Source organism: Oncorhynchus keta, chromosome 3 (assembly GCF_023373465.1).
Source record: "Oncorhynchus keta strain PuntledgeMale-10-30-2019 chromosome 3, Oket_V2, whole genome shotgun sequence".
Lineage (NCBI taxonomy): Eukaryota > Metazoa > Chordata > Actinopteri > Salmoniformes > Salmonidae > Oncorhynchus > Oncorhynchus keta.
In genome coordinates, this window is record NC_068423.1 from 22,638,670 (window position 1) to 22,656,169 (window position 17,500).

A 17,500-nucleotide genomic window follows, 5' to 3' on the forward strand; every position below is an offset into this window, starting at 1 on the left:
TCTCCTCACACCTGACCAAATCTCTCTACCACAAGCCTCAGTTTCACTGACCAATCATCTACCACAACAATATGGAATCATTTACCAATCATCTCTCTACCACAAGCCTCAGTTTTGATTGAACAAGCCTCAGTTTCATTGAACATCTCTCTACCACAACCTCAGTTTCATTTCACAGTTTCTGACCAATCATCTTCTACCACTGTCAGTTCACAAACCAATCATCTCTCTACCACAAGCCTCAGACTACCACAAGCCTCCACCTGACCAATCATCTCTACCACAATCAGTTTCACCAGACATCAGTTTCACCTGACCAATCATCTCCTATACCACAAGCCTCAGTTTCACCTGACCAATCATCTCTCTACCACAAGCCTCAGTTTCACCTGACCAATCATCTCTCTACCAGTTTCACCTGACCAATCATCTCTCTACCACAAGCAGTTTCACCTGACCAATCATCTCTCTACCACAAGAGTTTCATCCAAGCCTCCCCATACACAGACATACCACAAGCCTCAGTTTCACCTGACCAATCATCTCTCTACCACAAGCCTCAGTTTCACCTGACCAAATCAACCCAGTTTCTATACCACAAGACATGACCAAACCCCATACAGTTTCAGACCATCCAACCCCAAGTTTACACAGACATACCACAAGCCCAACCCAATCATACCACAGACATCCAACCCCAATCACACCTGACCAATCATACCACAAGCCCAACCCAATCATACCACAGACACCTGACCAAATCTCTACCACAAGCCTCAGTTTCACCTGACCAATCATCTCAACCCAATCATCTCTCTAGCCTCACACCAATCATCTCTACCACAAGCCTCAGTTTCATGACCAATCACCCACAATCAGTTTCACACCAATCATACCACAAGCCCAGTTTCATGACCAATCATCTCTCTACCACATCAGTTTCAACCAATCCCTCTACCCACAGAGCCTCAGTTTCACCTCCAATCATCCCCAGTGACCAACAGACCACAAGCCTCATACACCTGACCAATCATCTCTCTACCACAAGCCTCAACCCAATCATACACAGACAGTTTTACTCCACTGTCACATCCCAATAGTGAAATTACTCCACAATCCACAATATGGAACCATTTATAGGTTGATTGAATATTGAACATTGAAACATATCGGTCATTTCACAGTATTCAGCACATAGTTCCACTGTGTTACAAACCCCATACACAGACATCCAACCCCATACACAGACATCCAAACCCTATACACAGACATCCAACCCCATACACAGACATCCAAACCCTATACACAGACATCCAACCCCATACACAGACATCTAACCCCATACACAGACATCCAACCCTATACACAGACATCCAACCCCATACACAGACATCAAACCCCATACACAGACATCCAACCCCATACACAGACATCCAACCCCATACACAGACATCCAACTCCATACACAGACATCCAACCCTATACACATACATCTAACCCCATCCACAGACATCAAACCCCATACACAGACATCCAACCCCATACACATACATCTAACCCCATACACAGACATCAAACCCCATACACAGACATCCAACCCCATACACAGACATCTAACCCCATACACAGACATCCAACCCCATACACAGACATCCAACCCCATACACAGACATCTAACCCCATACACAGACATCCAACCCCATACACAGACATCTAACCCCATACACAGACATCAAACCCCATACACAGACATCAAACCCCATACACAGACATCAAACCCCATACACAGACATCAAACCCCATACACAGACATCCAACCCCATACACAGACATCTAACCACATACACAGACATCAAACCCCATACACAGACATCAAACCCCATACACAGACATCCAACCCCATACACAGACATCAAACCCCATACACAGACATCAAACCCCATACACAGACATCAAACCCCATACACAGACATCAAACCCCATACACAGACATCCAACCCCATACACAGACATCCAACCCCATACACAGACATCCAACCCCATACACAGACATCCAACCCCATACACAGACATCTAACCCCATACACAGACATCCAACCCCATACACAGACATCCAACCCCATACACAGACATCCAACCCCATACACAGACATCTAACCCCATACACAGACATCCAACCCCATACACAGACATCAAACCCCATACACATACATCTAACCCCATACACAGACATCCAACCCCATACACAGACATCTAACCCCATACACAGACATCAAACCCCACACACTGTATGTGTAAACCAATGCAACCAAAGCTCCTTCAAGTTCAAACCGATACACACACATTCAACCCAACCAGAACCTCTTTCAACCCCATACACAGACATATATTCACTCCAACCCAATCAAAGCCCACTCACGCTATGAAAGTAAACCCATCGTGCTGTGCCAGGGACTTCAGTGTGTCTGTATTTACCAACCAAGCCTTGTGTTCCTGAAGTGACTGAGTGTGGCTCAGTCCCAAAATAACTTGCTTTGTAGACTTCAAAGAATCGGATGGATATAGGTAATGTGTGCTAAGGGGCTAAGAGGTTGTTTTTGGACAGTTTTTTATTATTGGCGCTCTTTCCTAACTAATTACCTTTTTATGTCGGTAATGATGTTTAATGATACACCAATGCTTTCAGCTAAAGGGGTCTTGGTTCTCCCAAGAGTAAAATAGCATCATGTATATGACAAAATGTAAAAAAATAACATTTAATTCCCTCTTGAAGTATAAATACATTTTTGCCTGAATCCTTTCATGGGAAGCCAACATGTAGGGTACCCAAGATTCCTCACACAGGGCACCAACATGTAGGGTACCCAAGCTTCCTCCACAGGGCACCAACATGTAGGGTACCCAAGCTTCCTCACACAGGGCACCAACATGTAGGGTACCCAAGCTTCCTCACACAGGGCACCAACATGTAGGGTACCCAAGCTTCCTCCACAGGGCACCAACATGTAGGGTACCCAAGCTTCCTCCACAGGGCACCAACATGTAGGGTACCCAAGCTTCCTCACACAGGGCACCAACATGTAGGGTACCCAAGATTCATCCACAGGGCACCAACATGTAGGGTACCCAAGCTTCCTCCACAGGGCACCAACATGTAGGGTACCCAAGCTTCCTCCACAGGGCACCAACATGTAGGGTACCCAAGCTTCCTCCACAGGGCACCAACATGTAGGGTACCCAAGCTTCCTCCACAGGGCACCAACATGTAGGGTACCCAAGATTCCTCACACGGGGCTCCCACATGGACATTCAGTTTAACATGCTAGTCATTTATCAGATGCTCCCTATTAGCGACCACATAGGTCTAAGGCCCCTTGGGTTGGTAGAGTGGTCGAGGGTCTGTTCGATGTTTATTTGATGTTATGCTTCTTTGTGTGTGTGAGAGAGAGAGAGAGAGAGAGAGAGAGAGAGAGAGAGAGAGAGAGAGAGAGAGAGAGAGAGAGAGAGAGAGAGAGAGAGAGAGAGAGAGAGAGAGAGAGAGAGAGAGAGAGAGAGAGAGAGAGAGAGAGAGAGAGAGAGAGAGAGAGAGAGAGAGAGAGAGAGAGAGAGAGAGAAATTATCCCCACCTCACTTCTTCACTTTCCTCTTGTCTCAGTTCTCTTTTTCTCACAAAAGTAAACCTTACACCCCTGCAATGTGAACACAAACACGCACACACACTGCGCACATACATACAAACAGACACACACACGCACTGCGCACATACATACAAGCAGACACACGCACACACTGCGCACATACATACAAACAGACACACACACACTTTTAAAAGTCTTCCAGGCTGATTTGGCAAAAGCTAATACAGACGTTGTCTTGACTCATTGGTTTGGCATGACATCACAGTGTCAGTCTGTACCCGTAAAATCATTTCTCCCTCTAAGTGCTGCTCAGTTCTTTCTCCATCCAGAAAGAGAATGTTGGAGTAGCAGAAGTGTAATTTGGCACTCTCAACTCTCACCTCACCTCTCCTCTCTCCCTTCATTTCTCTCGCCTGTGGCAAAGCTGGGCCTGAGCCAAAAGGAAAAGGTTCTCTCCCCCCCACCCCCCACCCCTATTTCTCGTTCTACCGCTCCCTCTCTCAGGGCAGTACTTACACAAGGTCCATCTCTCTCATTATCGCTCTCTCCTTCTTCTTTGTGTAGGGTTTTCAACCTATGAGAACTGGGCATTTACAAGACTGCTGTCGATTGCTTTACGAAAACACAGTCAGCCACCGAAGTGTCTAATACATTATGTCAACAGTCCTCCCAAGGTACAGCAACGGATGCTCAATGAACTGTGCCCTTAGTTTCATCTATCGACCCTCTAGCGCGGCCCCATAAAATAAAGTGCTAGGCCCTGCAGCAGCTTAGCCGTTTCCCATGACATTTCACCGCCACAACGTTTTGCACCAGTGGGTTCACTGCACGAGTATATAGTGTAATGGGTCTGCGTGTTGTACAATACATGTACGACAAAGCAATGAACCAGGTAGACACCAAATGAGAGAGAGCCTCACACTCAAGTAGGTTTAGGATGAGGGAGAGCTGAACAGCACCTGAGGTTTAGGATGAGGGAGAGCTGAACAGCACCTGAGGTTTAGGATGAGGTAGAGCTGAACAGCACCTGAGGTTTAGGATGAGGGAGACCTGAACAGCACCTGAGGTTTGGATGAGGTAGAGCTGAACAGCACCTGAGGTTTGGGATGAGGGAGAGCTGAACAGCACCTGAGGTTTGGGATGAGGGAGACCTGAACAGCACCTGAGGTTTGGGATGAGGGAGAGCTGAACAGCACCTGAGGTTTAGGATGAGGGAGAGCTGAACAGCACCTGAGGTTTAGGATGAGGGAGAGCTGAACAGCACCTGAGGTTTAGGATGAGGGAGAGCTGAACAGCACCTGAGGTTTAGGATGAGGGAGAGCTGAACAGTACCTGAGGTTTGGATGAGGGAGACCTGAACAGCACCTGAGGTTTGGGATGAGGGAGAGCTGAACAGCACCTGAGGTTTAGGATGAGGGAGAGCTGAACAGCACCTGAGGTTTAGGATGAGGGAGAGCTGAACAGCACCTGAGGTTTGGATGAGGGAGACCTGAACAGCACCTGAGGTTTGGGATGAGGGAGAGCTGAACAGCACCTGAGGTTTAGGATGAGGGAGAGCTGAACAGCACCTGAGGTCTAGGATAAGGGAGAGCTGAACAGCACCTGAGGTTTAGGATGAGGGAGAGCTGAACAGCACCTGAGGTTTAGGATGAGGGAGAGCTGAACAGCACCTGAGGTTTAGGATGAGGGAGAGCTGAACAGCACCTGAGGTTTGGATGAGGGAGACCTGAACAGCACCTGAGGTTTGGGATGAGGGAGAGCTGAACAGCACCTGAGGTTTAGGATGAGGGAGAGTTGAACAGCACCTGAGGTCTAGGATAAGGGAGAGCTGAACAGCACCTGAGGTTTAGGATGAGGGAGAGCTGAACAGCACCTGAGGTTTGGATGAGGTAGAGCTGAACAGCACCTGGGGTTTGGGATGAGGGAGACCTGAACAGCACCTGAGGTTTGGGATGAGGGAGAGCTGAACAGCACCTGAGGGAATCAGGCTGTGCACATGTGTGTGTGTGTGTGTTTGCAGGCCCATGCTGTTCTGTCCTCTCCCCTCATATGTCCTCTCTCTCTCACAATGCACCAAAATAACCTCCCTTCTTCCCAACTCCAGTCTCTTCAAGCACACACACACAAGTGCGCACGTGCGCACACACACACACGCGCACACACACACACACACACACGTGCACACACACACACACAACTCTTTGGGCAGTGGCAAGGATGTTTATTTCCCACCATGCTCTCTCAGGGGAGATGTCCATTTGAATCTTTATTGATCAGATGAGAGCCGCTCTGATTTTATTAGTCATGGTTGGCAGCCACAGGGGAGCAGGGGAGCTCGACCCGGCAACACTGTGCTTCTCTCCATCTCTCTCTCTCCCTTGCTTTCTCTCCATCTCTCTCTCTCCCTTGCTTTCTCTCCATCTCTCTCTCTCCCTTGCTTTCTCTCCATCTCTCTCTCTCCCTTGCTTTCTCTCCATCTCTCTCTCTCCCTTGCTTTCTCTCCATCTCTCTCTCTCCCTTGCTTTCTCTCCATCTCTCTCTCCCTTGCTTTCTCTCCATCTCTCTCTCTCCCTTGCTTTCTCTCCATCTCTCTCTCTCCCTTGCTTTCTCTCCATCTCTCTCTCTCCCTTGCTTTCTCTCCATCTCTCTCTCTCCCTTGCTTTCTCTCCATCTCTCTCTCTCCCTTGCTTTCTCTCCATCTCTCTCTCTCCCTTGTTTTCTCTCCATCTCTCTCTCCCTTGTTTTCTCCGCATCTCTCTCTCTCCCTTGTTTTCTCTCCATCTCTCTCTCCCTTGTTTTCTCTCCATCTCTCTCTCCCTTGTTTTCTCTCCCTCTCTCTCTCTCCCTTGTTTTCTCTCCATCTCTCTCTCCCTTGTTTTCTCCTTGTTTTCTCTCCATCTCTCTCTCTCCCTTGTTTTCTCTCCATCTCTCTCTCCCTTGTTTTCTCTCCCTTGTTTTCTCTCCATCTCTCTCTCTCCCTTGTTTTCTCTCCATCTCTCTCTCCCTTGTTTTCTCTCCATTTCTCTCTCTCCCTTGTTTTCTCTCCATCTCTCTCTCTCCCTTGTTTTCTCTCCATCTCTCTCTCTCTCCTTGTTTTCTCTCCATCTCTCTCTCTCCCTTGTTTTCTCTCCATCTCTCTCTCTACCTTGTTTTCTCTCCCTTGTTTTCTCTCCATCTCTCTCTCTCCCTTGTTTTCTCTCCATCTCTCTCTCCCTTGTTTTCTCTCCATCTCTCTCTCTCCCTTGTTTTCTCTCCATCTCTCTCTCTGCCTTGTTTTCTCTCCATCTCTCTCTCTCCCTTGTTTTCTCTCCATCTCTCTCTCTGCCTTGTTTTCTCTCCATCTCTCTCTCCCCTTGTTTTCTCTCCATCTCTCTCTCCCTTGTTTTCTCTCCATCTCTCTCTCTCCCTTGTTTTCTCCCATCTCTCTCTCTCCCTTGTTTTCTCTCCATCTCTCTCTCCCTTGTTTTCTCTCCATCTTTCTTTCTCCCTTGTTTTCTCTCCCTTGTTTTCTCTCCATCTCTCTCTCTCCCTTGTTTTCTCCCTTGTTTTCTCTCCATCTCTCTCTCTCCCTTGTTTTCTCTCCATCTCTCTCTCCCTTGTTTTCTCTCCATCTCTCTCTCCCTTGTTTTCTCTCCATCTCTCTCTCTCCCTTGTTTTCTCTCCATCTATCTCTCTCCCTTGTTTTCTCTCCCTTGTTTTCTCTCCATCTCTCTCTCTCCCTTGTTTTCCCTCCATCTCTCTTTCTCGCTTGTTTTCTGCTTCTCTTCTGTAATGTTATGATCTAAATTGTTTTCTCTATCTCTCTCTTTCCTTGTTTTCTGACACTCCATCTCTCTCTCTTCAAATCAAATCCCTTGTTTTTCTCCATCTCATGGTTAGCAGATGTTTCTCCCCATCTCTCTCTCTCTTGTTTTCTCTCCATCTGAGAGGGCTCCCTTGTTTTCTCTCCATCTCTGGTGTCCACCTCTTTCTCCATCTTTCTCTCCCTATGTTACACTCTCCCTATCTCTCTCTCCATCTGCCTCTCCCCGTTTTCTCTCCCTTCTTTTCCCTTCTCCTCAGAATCTCTAAGCCTTCTCCTTGTTTTTCTCCCTCTCACTCTCCCTTGTTTTCTCTCCTCATCCCAACATGTGTACCTCCCAGTATCTCCTTCATTTCTCTCCATCTCTCTCTCACTTGATGGAACACTCCATCATCCCTCCCTTGTTTTCCTGAGCCTTGATGGTTTCTTTGTTCATTTGTAGTCCATTAGTTTTCCCTCCATCTCTCTCTTTCCAAGATGGCTGCTTCTCTTCTGTACTGTTTGATGGTCCAAAATGCTCTGGGATTTGTAGTTTGTTATGCAGCTATGCAAATGACAAAAACATGAACTTAACTCCCACGCAAATTCAAATCAAATCAAATGTTAATTTATTATCACATCATGCATGGTGAGATGTTGATGACCTGTGGGGTGTGTCTTGAGAGACAGTTCGAGACAATGCAGAGAGAGGGCTCTTGAGACCTGAGGGTGGTAGAGAGAGAGACAGAGAGAGATGACATCTTTCTCTCAATATGTCCAGTAGAGAGAGACTCCCTAGAGGGTGGTAGACAGAGAGAGAGAGAGAGCCTACCTCCCCGACCTCCCCTCTCTTACTCCCCCCTTCCAACAGAAGCTCAGAGTAAGCCTTACTACTCGGATTACTCCCCCACACGTCTCCTCATCCACAACATGTGTACCTCCCAGTATCTGGACCTCTTCATTACCGTCGTCATCGGACTCAACGTCATCACTATGGCGATGGAACACTACCAGCAGCCCAAGGTAGGACCTGAGCAATGATGGTTTCTTTGTTCATTTGTAGTCCATTAGTTATCGCCATGGCATCTCGGACAGCACGCACCAAGATGGCTGCTCGTCCAGTACTAATTCCGCATGGTCCAAGATCATTGCTCTGGGATTTGTAGTTTGTTTGGCAGCACAAACGCAAATGACAAAAACATGAACTTAACTCCCACGCAAATTATGTCTCGAACAATTGTAATGGTTTATTATCAGATCAGCCGCATGGTGATTCGTGATGAAAACTCGATGAGGGTGGTAGAGAGAGACAGAGAGCGAGAGAGAGAGAGAGAGATGAGGGTGGTAGAGAGAGACAGAGAGAGATGAGGGTGGTAGAGACAGAGAGAGAGACGGAGAGAGATGAGGGTGGTAGAGAGAGAGACAGAGAGAGAGAGAGAGAGATGAGGGTGGTAGACAGAGAGAGAGAGAGAGAGAGAGAGAGAGAGAGAGAGAGAGAGAGAGAGAGAGAGAGAGAGAGAGAGAGAGAGAGAGGAGAGAGAGAGAGAGAGAGAGAGAGAGAGAGAGAGAGAGAGAGAGAGAGAGAGAGAGAGAGAGAGAGATGAGGGTGGTAGAGAGAGAGAGAGAGAGAAGAGTGAGGAGAGAGAGAGAGAGAGAGAGATGAGGGTGGCAGAGAGAGAGAGAGAGAGAGAGAGACAGAGAGAGAGTGGAGAGAGAGAGAGAGATGAGTGGTAGAGACAGAGAGAGATGAGGGTGGAGAGAGAGAGAGAGAGAGTGAAATGAGGGTGGTAGAGAGAGAGAAAGAGATGAGGGTGGAGAGAGAGACAGGCAGAGATGAGAGAGAGAGAGAGAGAGAGAGAGAGAGAGAGAGAGAGAGAGAGAGAGAGAGAGAGAGAGAGAGAGAGAGAGACAGAGAGAGAGAGACAGAGAGAGAGAGACAGAGAGAGAGACAGAGAGAGACAGAGAGAGAGACAGAGAGAGAGACAGAGAGAGACAGAGAGAGACAGAGAGAGAGAGAGAGAGAGAGAGAGAGAGAGAAAGAGAGATGAGGGTGGTAGAGAGAGACAGGCAGCGATGAGGGTGGTATTGAGAGAGACAGAGCGGGAGAGAGAGAGACAGAGATGGAGACAGACAGAGAGAGATGAGGGTGGTAGAGAGAAACAGAGAGAGAGATATGAGGGTGGTAGAGAGAGTGACAGATAGATGAGGGTGGTACAGAGAAACAGAGAGAGAGATGAGGGAAAGGAGGAGTGGGTGGCCAGATGAGTCAGTAAATCCCTGTAGAGTTAGTTGTCTGATCGTCTAACTATATGCCTACTTGGAAAAGAGAGAAGGGCATTGTTAATTCCCCCAGGCTCCAAGACACTTTCATACTGTTAGCCTTTTCAGAGAGAAGGAGAGGGGGAGGTAGAGGAGAGGGAGAGAGTGGGATGGTGGTTTGGAGAATATTACTCTGGGAAATGGATTATTCTGGGAGAGTGGGACATCAGAGGAGAGAGAATATAATAACTGCAACCTATGGAATATTGTAATACTAATCCTCGTTCCAACTCCTCCCCCTTCCTCTCCTTCCATTCCTCCCTCCCTCTCCTTCCATTCCTCCCTCCCTCTCCTTCCATTCCTCCCTCCCTATCTCCCTCCCACCACCCCTCCCTCTCCTTCCATTCCTCTCCTTCCATTCCTCCCTCCCTCTCCCCTTCCTCTCCTTCTATTCCTCCCTCCCTCCCTCTCCTTCCATCCCTCCCTCCCTCCCTCCCTCCCTCCCTCCCTCCCTCCCTCCCTCCCTCCCCGTCAACTCCTCTCCCTCCCTCCCTCTCGCTCTCCAGGAGTTGGACGAGGCGCTGAAGATCTGCAACTACATCTTCACCCTCATCTTCGTCCTGGAGTCTGTCTTCAAGCTGGTGGCCTTCGGCTTACGACGCTTCTTCAAGGACAGGTCAGAGGTCACACTTTGTCTCAGAGTAGGAGTGCTGGTCCAGGATCAGGTTTTATGTTTTTTAGTCCATAATGAACATGATTATATAGACATGGGGGGGGACCTGATACATTCCAGAGGCCACTTCAGAAGAGGCGAAGCAGCGATGTTTGTGAGTTAGTGGAAAGGTGCATCGGTGGAAAGCTCTCTCTGTTAGGCCTTTATGAATACAAACTGCCTTGTTAAACGCTCGTAAAACACAGTGCTATCGTAGCTTTATCGTAGCTTTAAAACCCTTGGCTTCCCCACTGAACATAGTCGAGGTTGAAATTGCGTTTGATAATAATAAACTACATTCATCTCAGTCCATCATCATGTGGGTAACTGCTATAGGCCCTTAAGTGATAAACCCTAGACGCTGTCGTAGGTGAAAAGCCCAGGAGGCCGTCCATTTCTGAGAAACTGACGCGCTTGGCACCGGCGATCATACCACGCTCAAGCCACCCCCGACCTCAAGTCGCTTACGTCACTCGTTTTGCCCGTTGTAACATCTACCCCCCCCGACCTGAATGAACTTTTCTTTGCACTTTCCTAGTGAAAACAAAATGCAGGAACACCCAGATTCTAGTCAAATCAACTCCATTTGAATGGTGTGACCAAACAACAGCCTGATTACCAAGAAACCTACAAACATACAATTTACATCCAGACTCTTTTTAACATATTTTTTTCACCAGTTACGTTGACTGAGAACATGTCATTTGAGGTATTGTTACAGGGGAGATGAATGAGCCAATTGGAAGCTGAAGATGATTAGGTGGCCGTGATGGTATGAGGGCCAGATTGGGAATGTAATCAGGACACCCCTACTCTTATGATATGTGCCATGGGATCTTTAGTGACCACAGAGAGAGACATCTGTTCAACGTTCCATCGGAATGACAGCACCTTACTCAGGGCAATGTCCCCAATCACTGCCCTGGGGCATTGGGATATTTTATCAGACCGGCGTATCTCCTACTGGACCAACTCTTCCTAGCTTCAGAGGCAAGTCAGCAGTGGGCTGCAGGATGTTATGCTGCTGGCACTTTAGAATACATCAATCAGAAAACAATGCAATGAAGACAATCTCAAATTTCATTTCACACAGTGACATTAGTTTGGTGATTCAAGCTTCATCAGTCTGCACACCTCAAACCGTTTCCATGCTGACAGGGTCTCCCATCCTGGAGATTGCCATGGAAACGGTGTCTCTCTCTCTCTCTCTCTCTCTCTCTCGAATATACAGCCATATATCTAGACAATGCCATATTGAATCCAACATGCCAGGTTGGCATCAGCAAGGTGCTAGACGCATCTTGTTCACTCCCTCTAATTTTCCACTGCATGCACACACACACACACACACACACACACACACACACACACACACACACACACACACACACACACACACACACACACACACACACACACACACACACACACACACACACAAACCCACACACACACACACGTATACACTTGAACACACACACATGAACACACACGCACACATACACACAGGTAGCCAGGCCCTTCAGGGGTCCAATATAGAATCATTGTGTTTAAAGTTATTTCCTGTAGTGTTGATTCATCCATTCTGAGTAGATGCTGACATCATGGAGAAACTATCGAGTTGCGTCGTACCCTGCCCTCAGGGAACACACACACACACACACACACACACACACACACACACACACACACACACACACACACACACACACACACACACACACACACACACACACACACACACACACACACACACACACAGTCCCACATTCAAACACAATGCTGAAACAGAAATGGACAAACGTTTCCACATTGTGCTTTCATCAACAGTTCTGCTCGGCTTGGAGAAGCACGTTCACAGTGATCTTTATGGTTTTAGTCCTGTCGTCATCTACAGTGATCTCGGCGAGTGTATCAGTGATTTGTCTCATCATATTACTTCAGAGCTCTAGTGATACACCGTAGATGGTCCAGGTCCTCCGACCTGTGTGTGTGTATATATAACATGACCTGTGTATATATATATAACATGACCTGTGTGTGTATGTATAACATGACATGTGTGTATATATAACATGACATGTGTGTATATATAACATGACCTGTGTGTGTGTATAACATGACCTGTGTGTGTGTATAACATGACCTGTGTGTGTATATATAACATGACCTGTGTGTGTATATATAACATGACCTGTGTGTGTATATATAACATGACCTGTGTGTATATATAACATGACCTGTGTGTGTATATATAACATGACCTGTGTGTGTATATATAACATGACCTGTGTGTGTATATATAACATGACCTGTGTGTGTGTATATAACATGACCTGTGTGTATATATAACATGACCTGTGTGTGTGTATATAACATGACCTGTGTGTATATATAACATGACCTGTGTGTATATATATAACATGACCTGTGTGTGTATATATAACATGACCTGTGTGTATATATATAACATGACCTGTGTGTATATATATAACATGACCTGTGTGTGTATATATAACATGACCTGTGTGTATATATAACATGACCTGTGTGTGTGTATATATAACATGACCTGTGTGTGTATATAACATGACCTGTGTGTATATAACATGACCTGTGTGTATATATAACATGACCTGTGTATATATAACATGACCTGTGTGTGTATAACATGACCTGTGTGTATATATAACATGACCTGTGTGTATATATAACATGACCTGTGTGTGTATATATAACATGACCTGTGTGTATATATATAACATGACCTGTGTGTGTATATATAACATGACCTGTGTGTGTATATATAACATGACCTGTGTGTATATATAACATGACCTGTGTGTATATATATAACATGACCTGTGTGTGTATATATAACATGACCTGTGTGTATATATAACATGACCTGTGTGTGTGTATATATATAACATGACCTGTGTGTGTATATAACATGACCTGTGTGTATATAACATGACCTGTGTGTATATATAACATGACCTGTGTGTATATATATAACATGACCTGTGTGTGTGTATATAACATGACCTGTGTGTATATATAACATGACCTGTGTGTGTGTATATAACATGACCTGTGTGTGTGTATATAACATGACCTGTGTGTATATATAACATGACCTGTGTGTGTGTATATAACATGACCTGTGTGTATATATAACATGACCTGTGTGTGTGTATATAACATGACCTGTGTGTGTGTATATAACATGACCTGTGTGTATATATAACATGACCTGTGTGTGTATATAACATGACCTGTGTGTATATATAACATGACCTGTGTGTATATATATAACATGACCTGTGTGTGTATATATAACATGACCTGTGTGTATATATATAACATGACCTGTGTGTGTATATATAACATGACCTGTGTGTATATATAACATGACATGTGTGTGTGTGTATATAACATGACCTGTGTGTATATATAACATGACCTGTGTGTATATATAACATGACCTGTGTGTATATATAACATGACCTGTGTGTATATATATAACATGACCTGTGTGTATATATAACATGACCTGTGTGTGTGTATATAACATGACCTGTGTGTGTGTATATAACATGACCTGTGTGTATATATAACATGACCTGTGTGTATATATAACATGACCTGTGTGTATATATAACATGACCTGTGTGTGTATATATAACATGACCTGTGTGTATATATATAACATGACCTGTGTGTGTATATAACATGACCTGTGTGTATATATAACATGACATGTGTGTGTGTATATAACATGACCTGTGTGTATATATAACATGACCTGTGTGTATATATAACATGACCTGTGTGTATATATAACATGACCTGTGTGTGTATATATAACATGACCTGTGTGTATATATATAACATGACCTGTGTGTGTATATAACATGACCTGTGTGTATATATATAACATGACCTGTGTGTGTATATAACATGACATGTGTGTGTGTATAACATGACCTGTGTGTGTATATATATAACATGACCTGTGTGTGTATATAACATGACCTGTGTGTATATATATAACATGACATGTGTGTATATATAACATGACATGTGTGTGTGTATATAACATGACCTGTGTGTATATATATAACATGACCTGTGTGTATATATAACATGACCTGTGTGTATATATAACATGACATGTGTGTGTGTATAACATGACCTGTGTGTATATATAACATGACCTGTGTGTGTGTATAACATGACCTATGTGTGTGTATATAACATGACCTGTGTGTATATATAACATGACCTGTGTGTGTGTATATAACATGACCTGTGTGTGTATATAACATGACCTGTGTGTATATATAACATGACATGTGTGTGTGTATAACATGACCTGTGTGTATATATAACATGACCTGTGTGTGTGTATAACATGACCTGTGTGTGTGTATATAACATGACCTGTGTGTGTATATAACATGACCTGTGTGTGTATATAACATGACCTGTGTGTGTGTATATAACATGACCTGTGTGTGTGTATATAACATGACCTGTGTGTGTATATAACATGACCTGTATGTGTATATAACATGACCTGTGTGTGTGTATATAACATGACCTGTGTGTGTATATAACATGACCTGTGTGTGTATATAACATGACCTGTGTGTGTATATAACATGACCTGTGTGTGTGTGTATATAACATGACCTGTGTGTATATATATAACATGACCTGTGTGTATATATATAACATGACCTGTGTGTGTGTATAACATGACCTGTGTGTGTGTATATAACATGACCTGTGTGTGTGTGTATATAACATGACCTGTGTGTATATATATAACATGACCTGTGTGTGTGTATATAACATGACCTGTGTGTGTGTGTATATAACATGACCTGTGTGTGTGTGTATATAACATGACCTGTGTGTATATATATAACATGACCTGTGTGTGTATATATAACATGACCTGTGTGTGTGTATATAACATGACCTGTGTGTATATATAACATGACCTGTGTGTATATATAACATGACCTGTGTGTGTGTATAACATGACCTGTGTGTATATATAACATGACCTGTGTGTATATATAACATGACCTGTGTGTGTGTATAACGTGACCTGTGTGTGTGTGTATAACATGACCTGTGTGTATATATAACATGACCTGTGTGTGTATATAACATGACCTGTGTGTATATATAACATGACCTGTGTGTATATATAACATGACCTGTGTGTGTGTATAACATGACCTGTGTGTGTGTGTATAACATGACCTGTGTGTATATATAACATGACCTGTGTGTGTATATAACATGACCTGTGTGTATATATAACATGACCTGTGTGTGTATAACATGACCTGTGTGTATATATAACATGACCTGTGTGTGTGTATATAACATGACCTGTGTGTGTGTATGTAACATGACCTGTGTGTATATATAACATGACATGTGTGTATATATAACATGACCTGTGTGTGTGTATATAACATGACCTGTGTGTATATATAACATGACCTGTGTGTATATATAACATGACCTGTGTGTGTGTATATAACATGACCTGTGTGTGTGTATGTAACATGACCTGTGTGTATATATAACATGACATGTGTGTATATAACATGACCTGTGTGTGTATATATAACATGACCTGTGTGTGTATATAACATGACCTGTGTGTGTATATATAACATGACCTGTGTGTATATATAACATGACATGTGTGTATATAACATGACCTGTGTGTGTATATATAACATGACCTGTGTGTGTGTATAACATGACCTGTGTGTGTATATATAACATGACCTGTGTGTGTATGTATAACATGACCTGTGTGTGTATATATAACATGACCTGTGTGTGTGTGTATATATAACATGACCTGTGTGTGTATATATAACATGACCTGTGTGTGTATATATAACATTACCTGTGTGTGTGTATATAACATGACCTGTGTGTATATATAACATGACCTGTGTGTGTGTGTATAACATGACCTGTGTGTATATATAACATGACCTGTGTGTGTATATAACATGACCTGTGTGTATATATAACATGACCTGTGTGTATATATAACATGACCTGTGTGTGTGTATAACATGACCTGTGTGTGTGTGTATAACATGACCTGTGTGTATATATAACATGACCTGTGTGTGTATATAACATGACCTGTGTGTATATATAACATGACCTGTGTGTGTGTATAACATGACCTGTGTGTATATATAACATGACCTGTGTGTGTGTATATAACATGACCTGTGTGTGTGTATGTAACATGACCTGTGTGTATATATAACATGACATGTGTGTATATATAACATGACCTGTGTGTGTGTATATAACATGACCTGTGTGTATATATAACATGACCTGTGTGTATATATAACATGACCTGTGTGTGTGTATATAACATGACCTGTGTGTGTGTATGTAACATGACCTGTGTGTATATATAACATGACATGTGTGTATATAACATGACCTGTGTGTGTATATATAACATGACCTGTGTGTGTATATAACATGACCTGTGTGTGTATATATAACATGACCTGTGTGTATATATAACATGACATGTGTGTATATAACATGACCTGTGTGTGTATATATAACATGACCTGTGTGTGTATATAACATGACCTGTGTGTGTATATATAACATGACCTGTGTGTGTGTATAACATGACCTGTGTGTGTATATATAACATGACCTGTGTGTGTGTGTATATATAACATGACCTGTGTGTGTGTATATAACATGACCTGTGTGTATATAACATGACCTGTGTGTGTGTATATAACATGACCTGTGTGTATATATAACATGACCTGTGTGTGTGTATATAACATGACCTGTGTGTATATATATAACATGACCTGTGTGTATATATAACATGACCTGTGTGTGTGTATATAACATGACCTGTGTGTGTGTATATAACATGACCTGTGTGTATATATAACATGACCTGTGTGTGTGTATATAACATGACCTGTGTGTGTGTATGTAACATGACATGTGTGTATATATAACATGACCTGTGTGTATATAACATGACCTGTGTGTGTGTATGTAACATGACCT

The 17,500-nt window shown here is 43.8% G+C and overlaps 1 pseudogene; it reads left to right on the forward strand.

The window, feature by feature from the left end:
* Positions 1-17,500, forward strand: part of LOC118375223 (voltage-dependent T-type calcium channel subunit alpha-1G-like) — a 346,606-nt pseudogene that overhangs the window by 293,550 nt on the left and 35,556 nt on the right.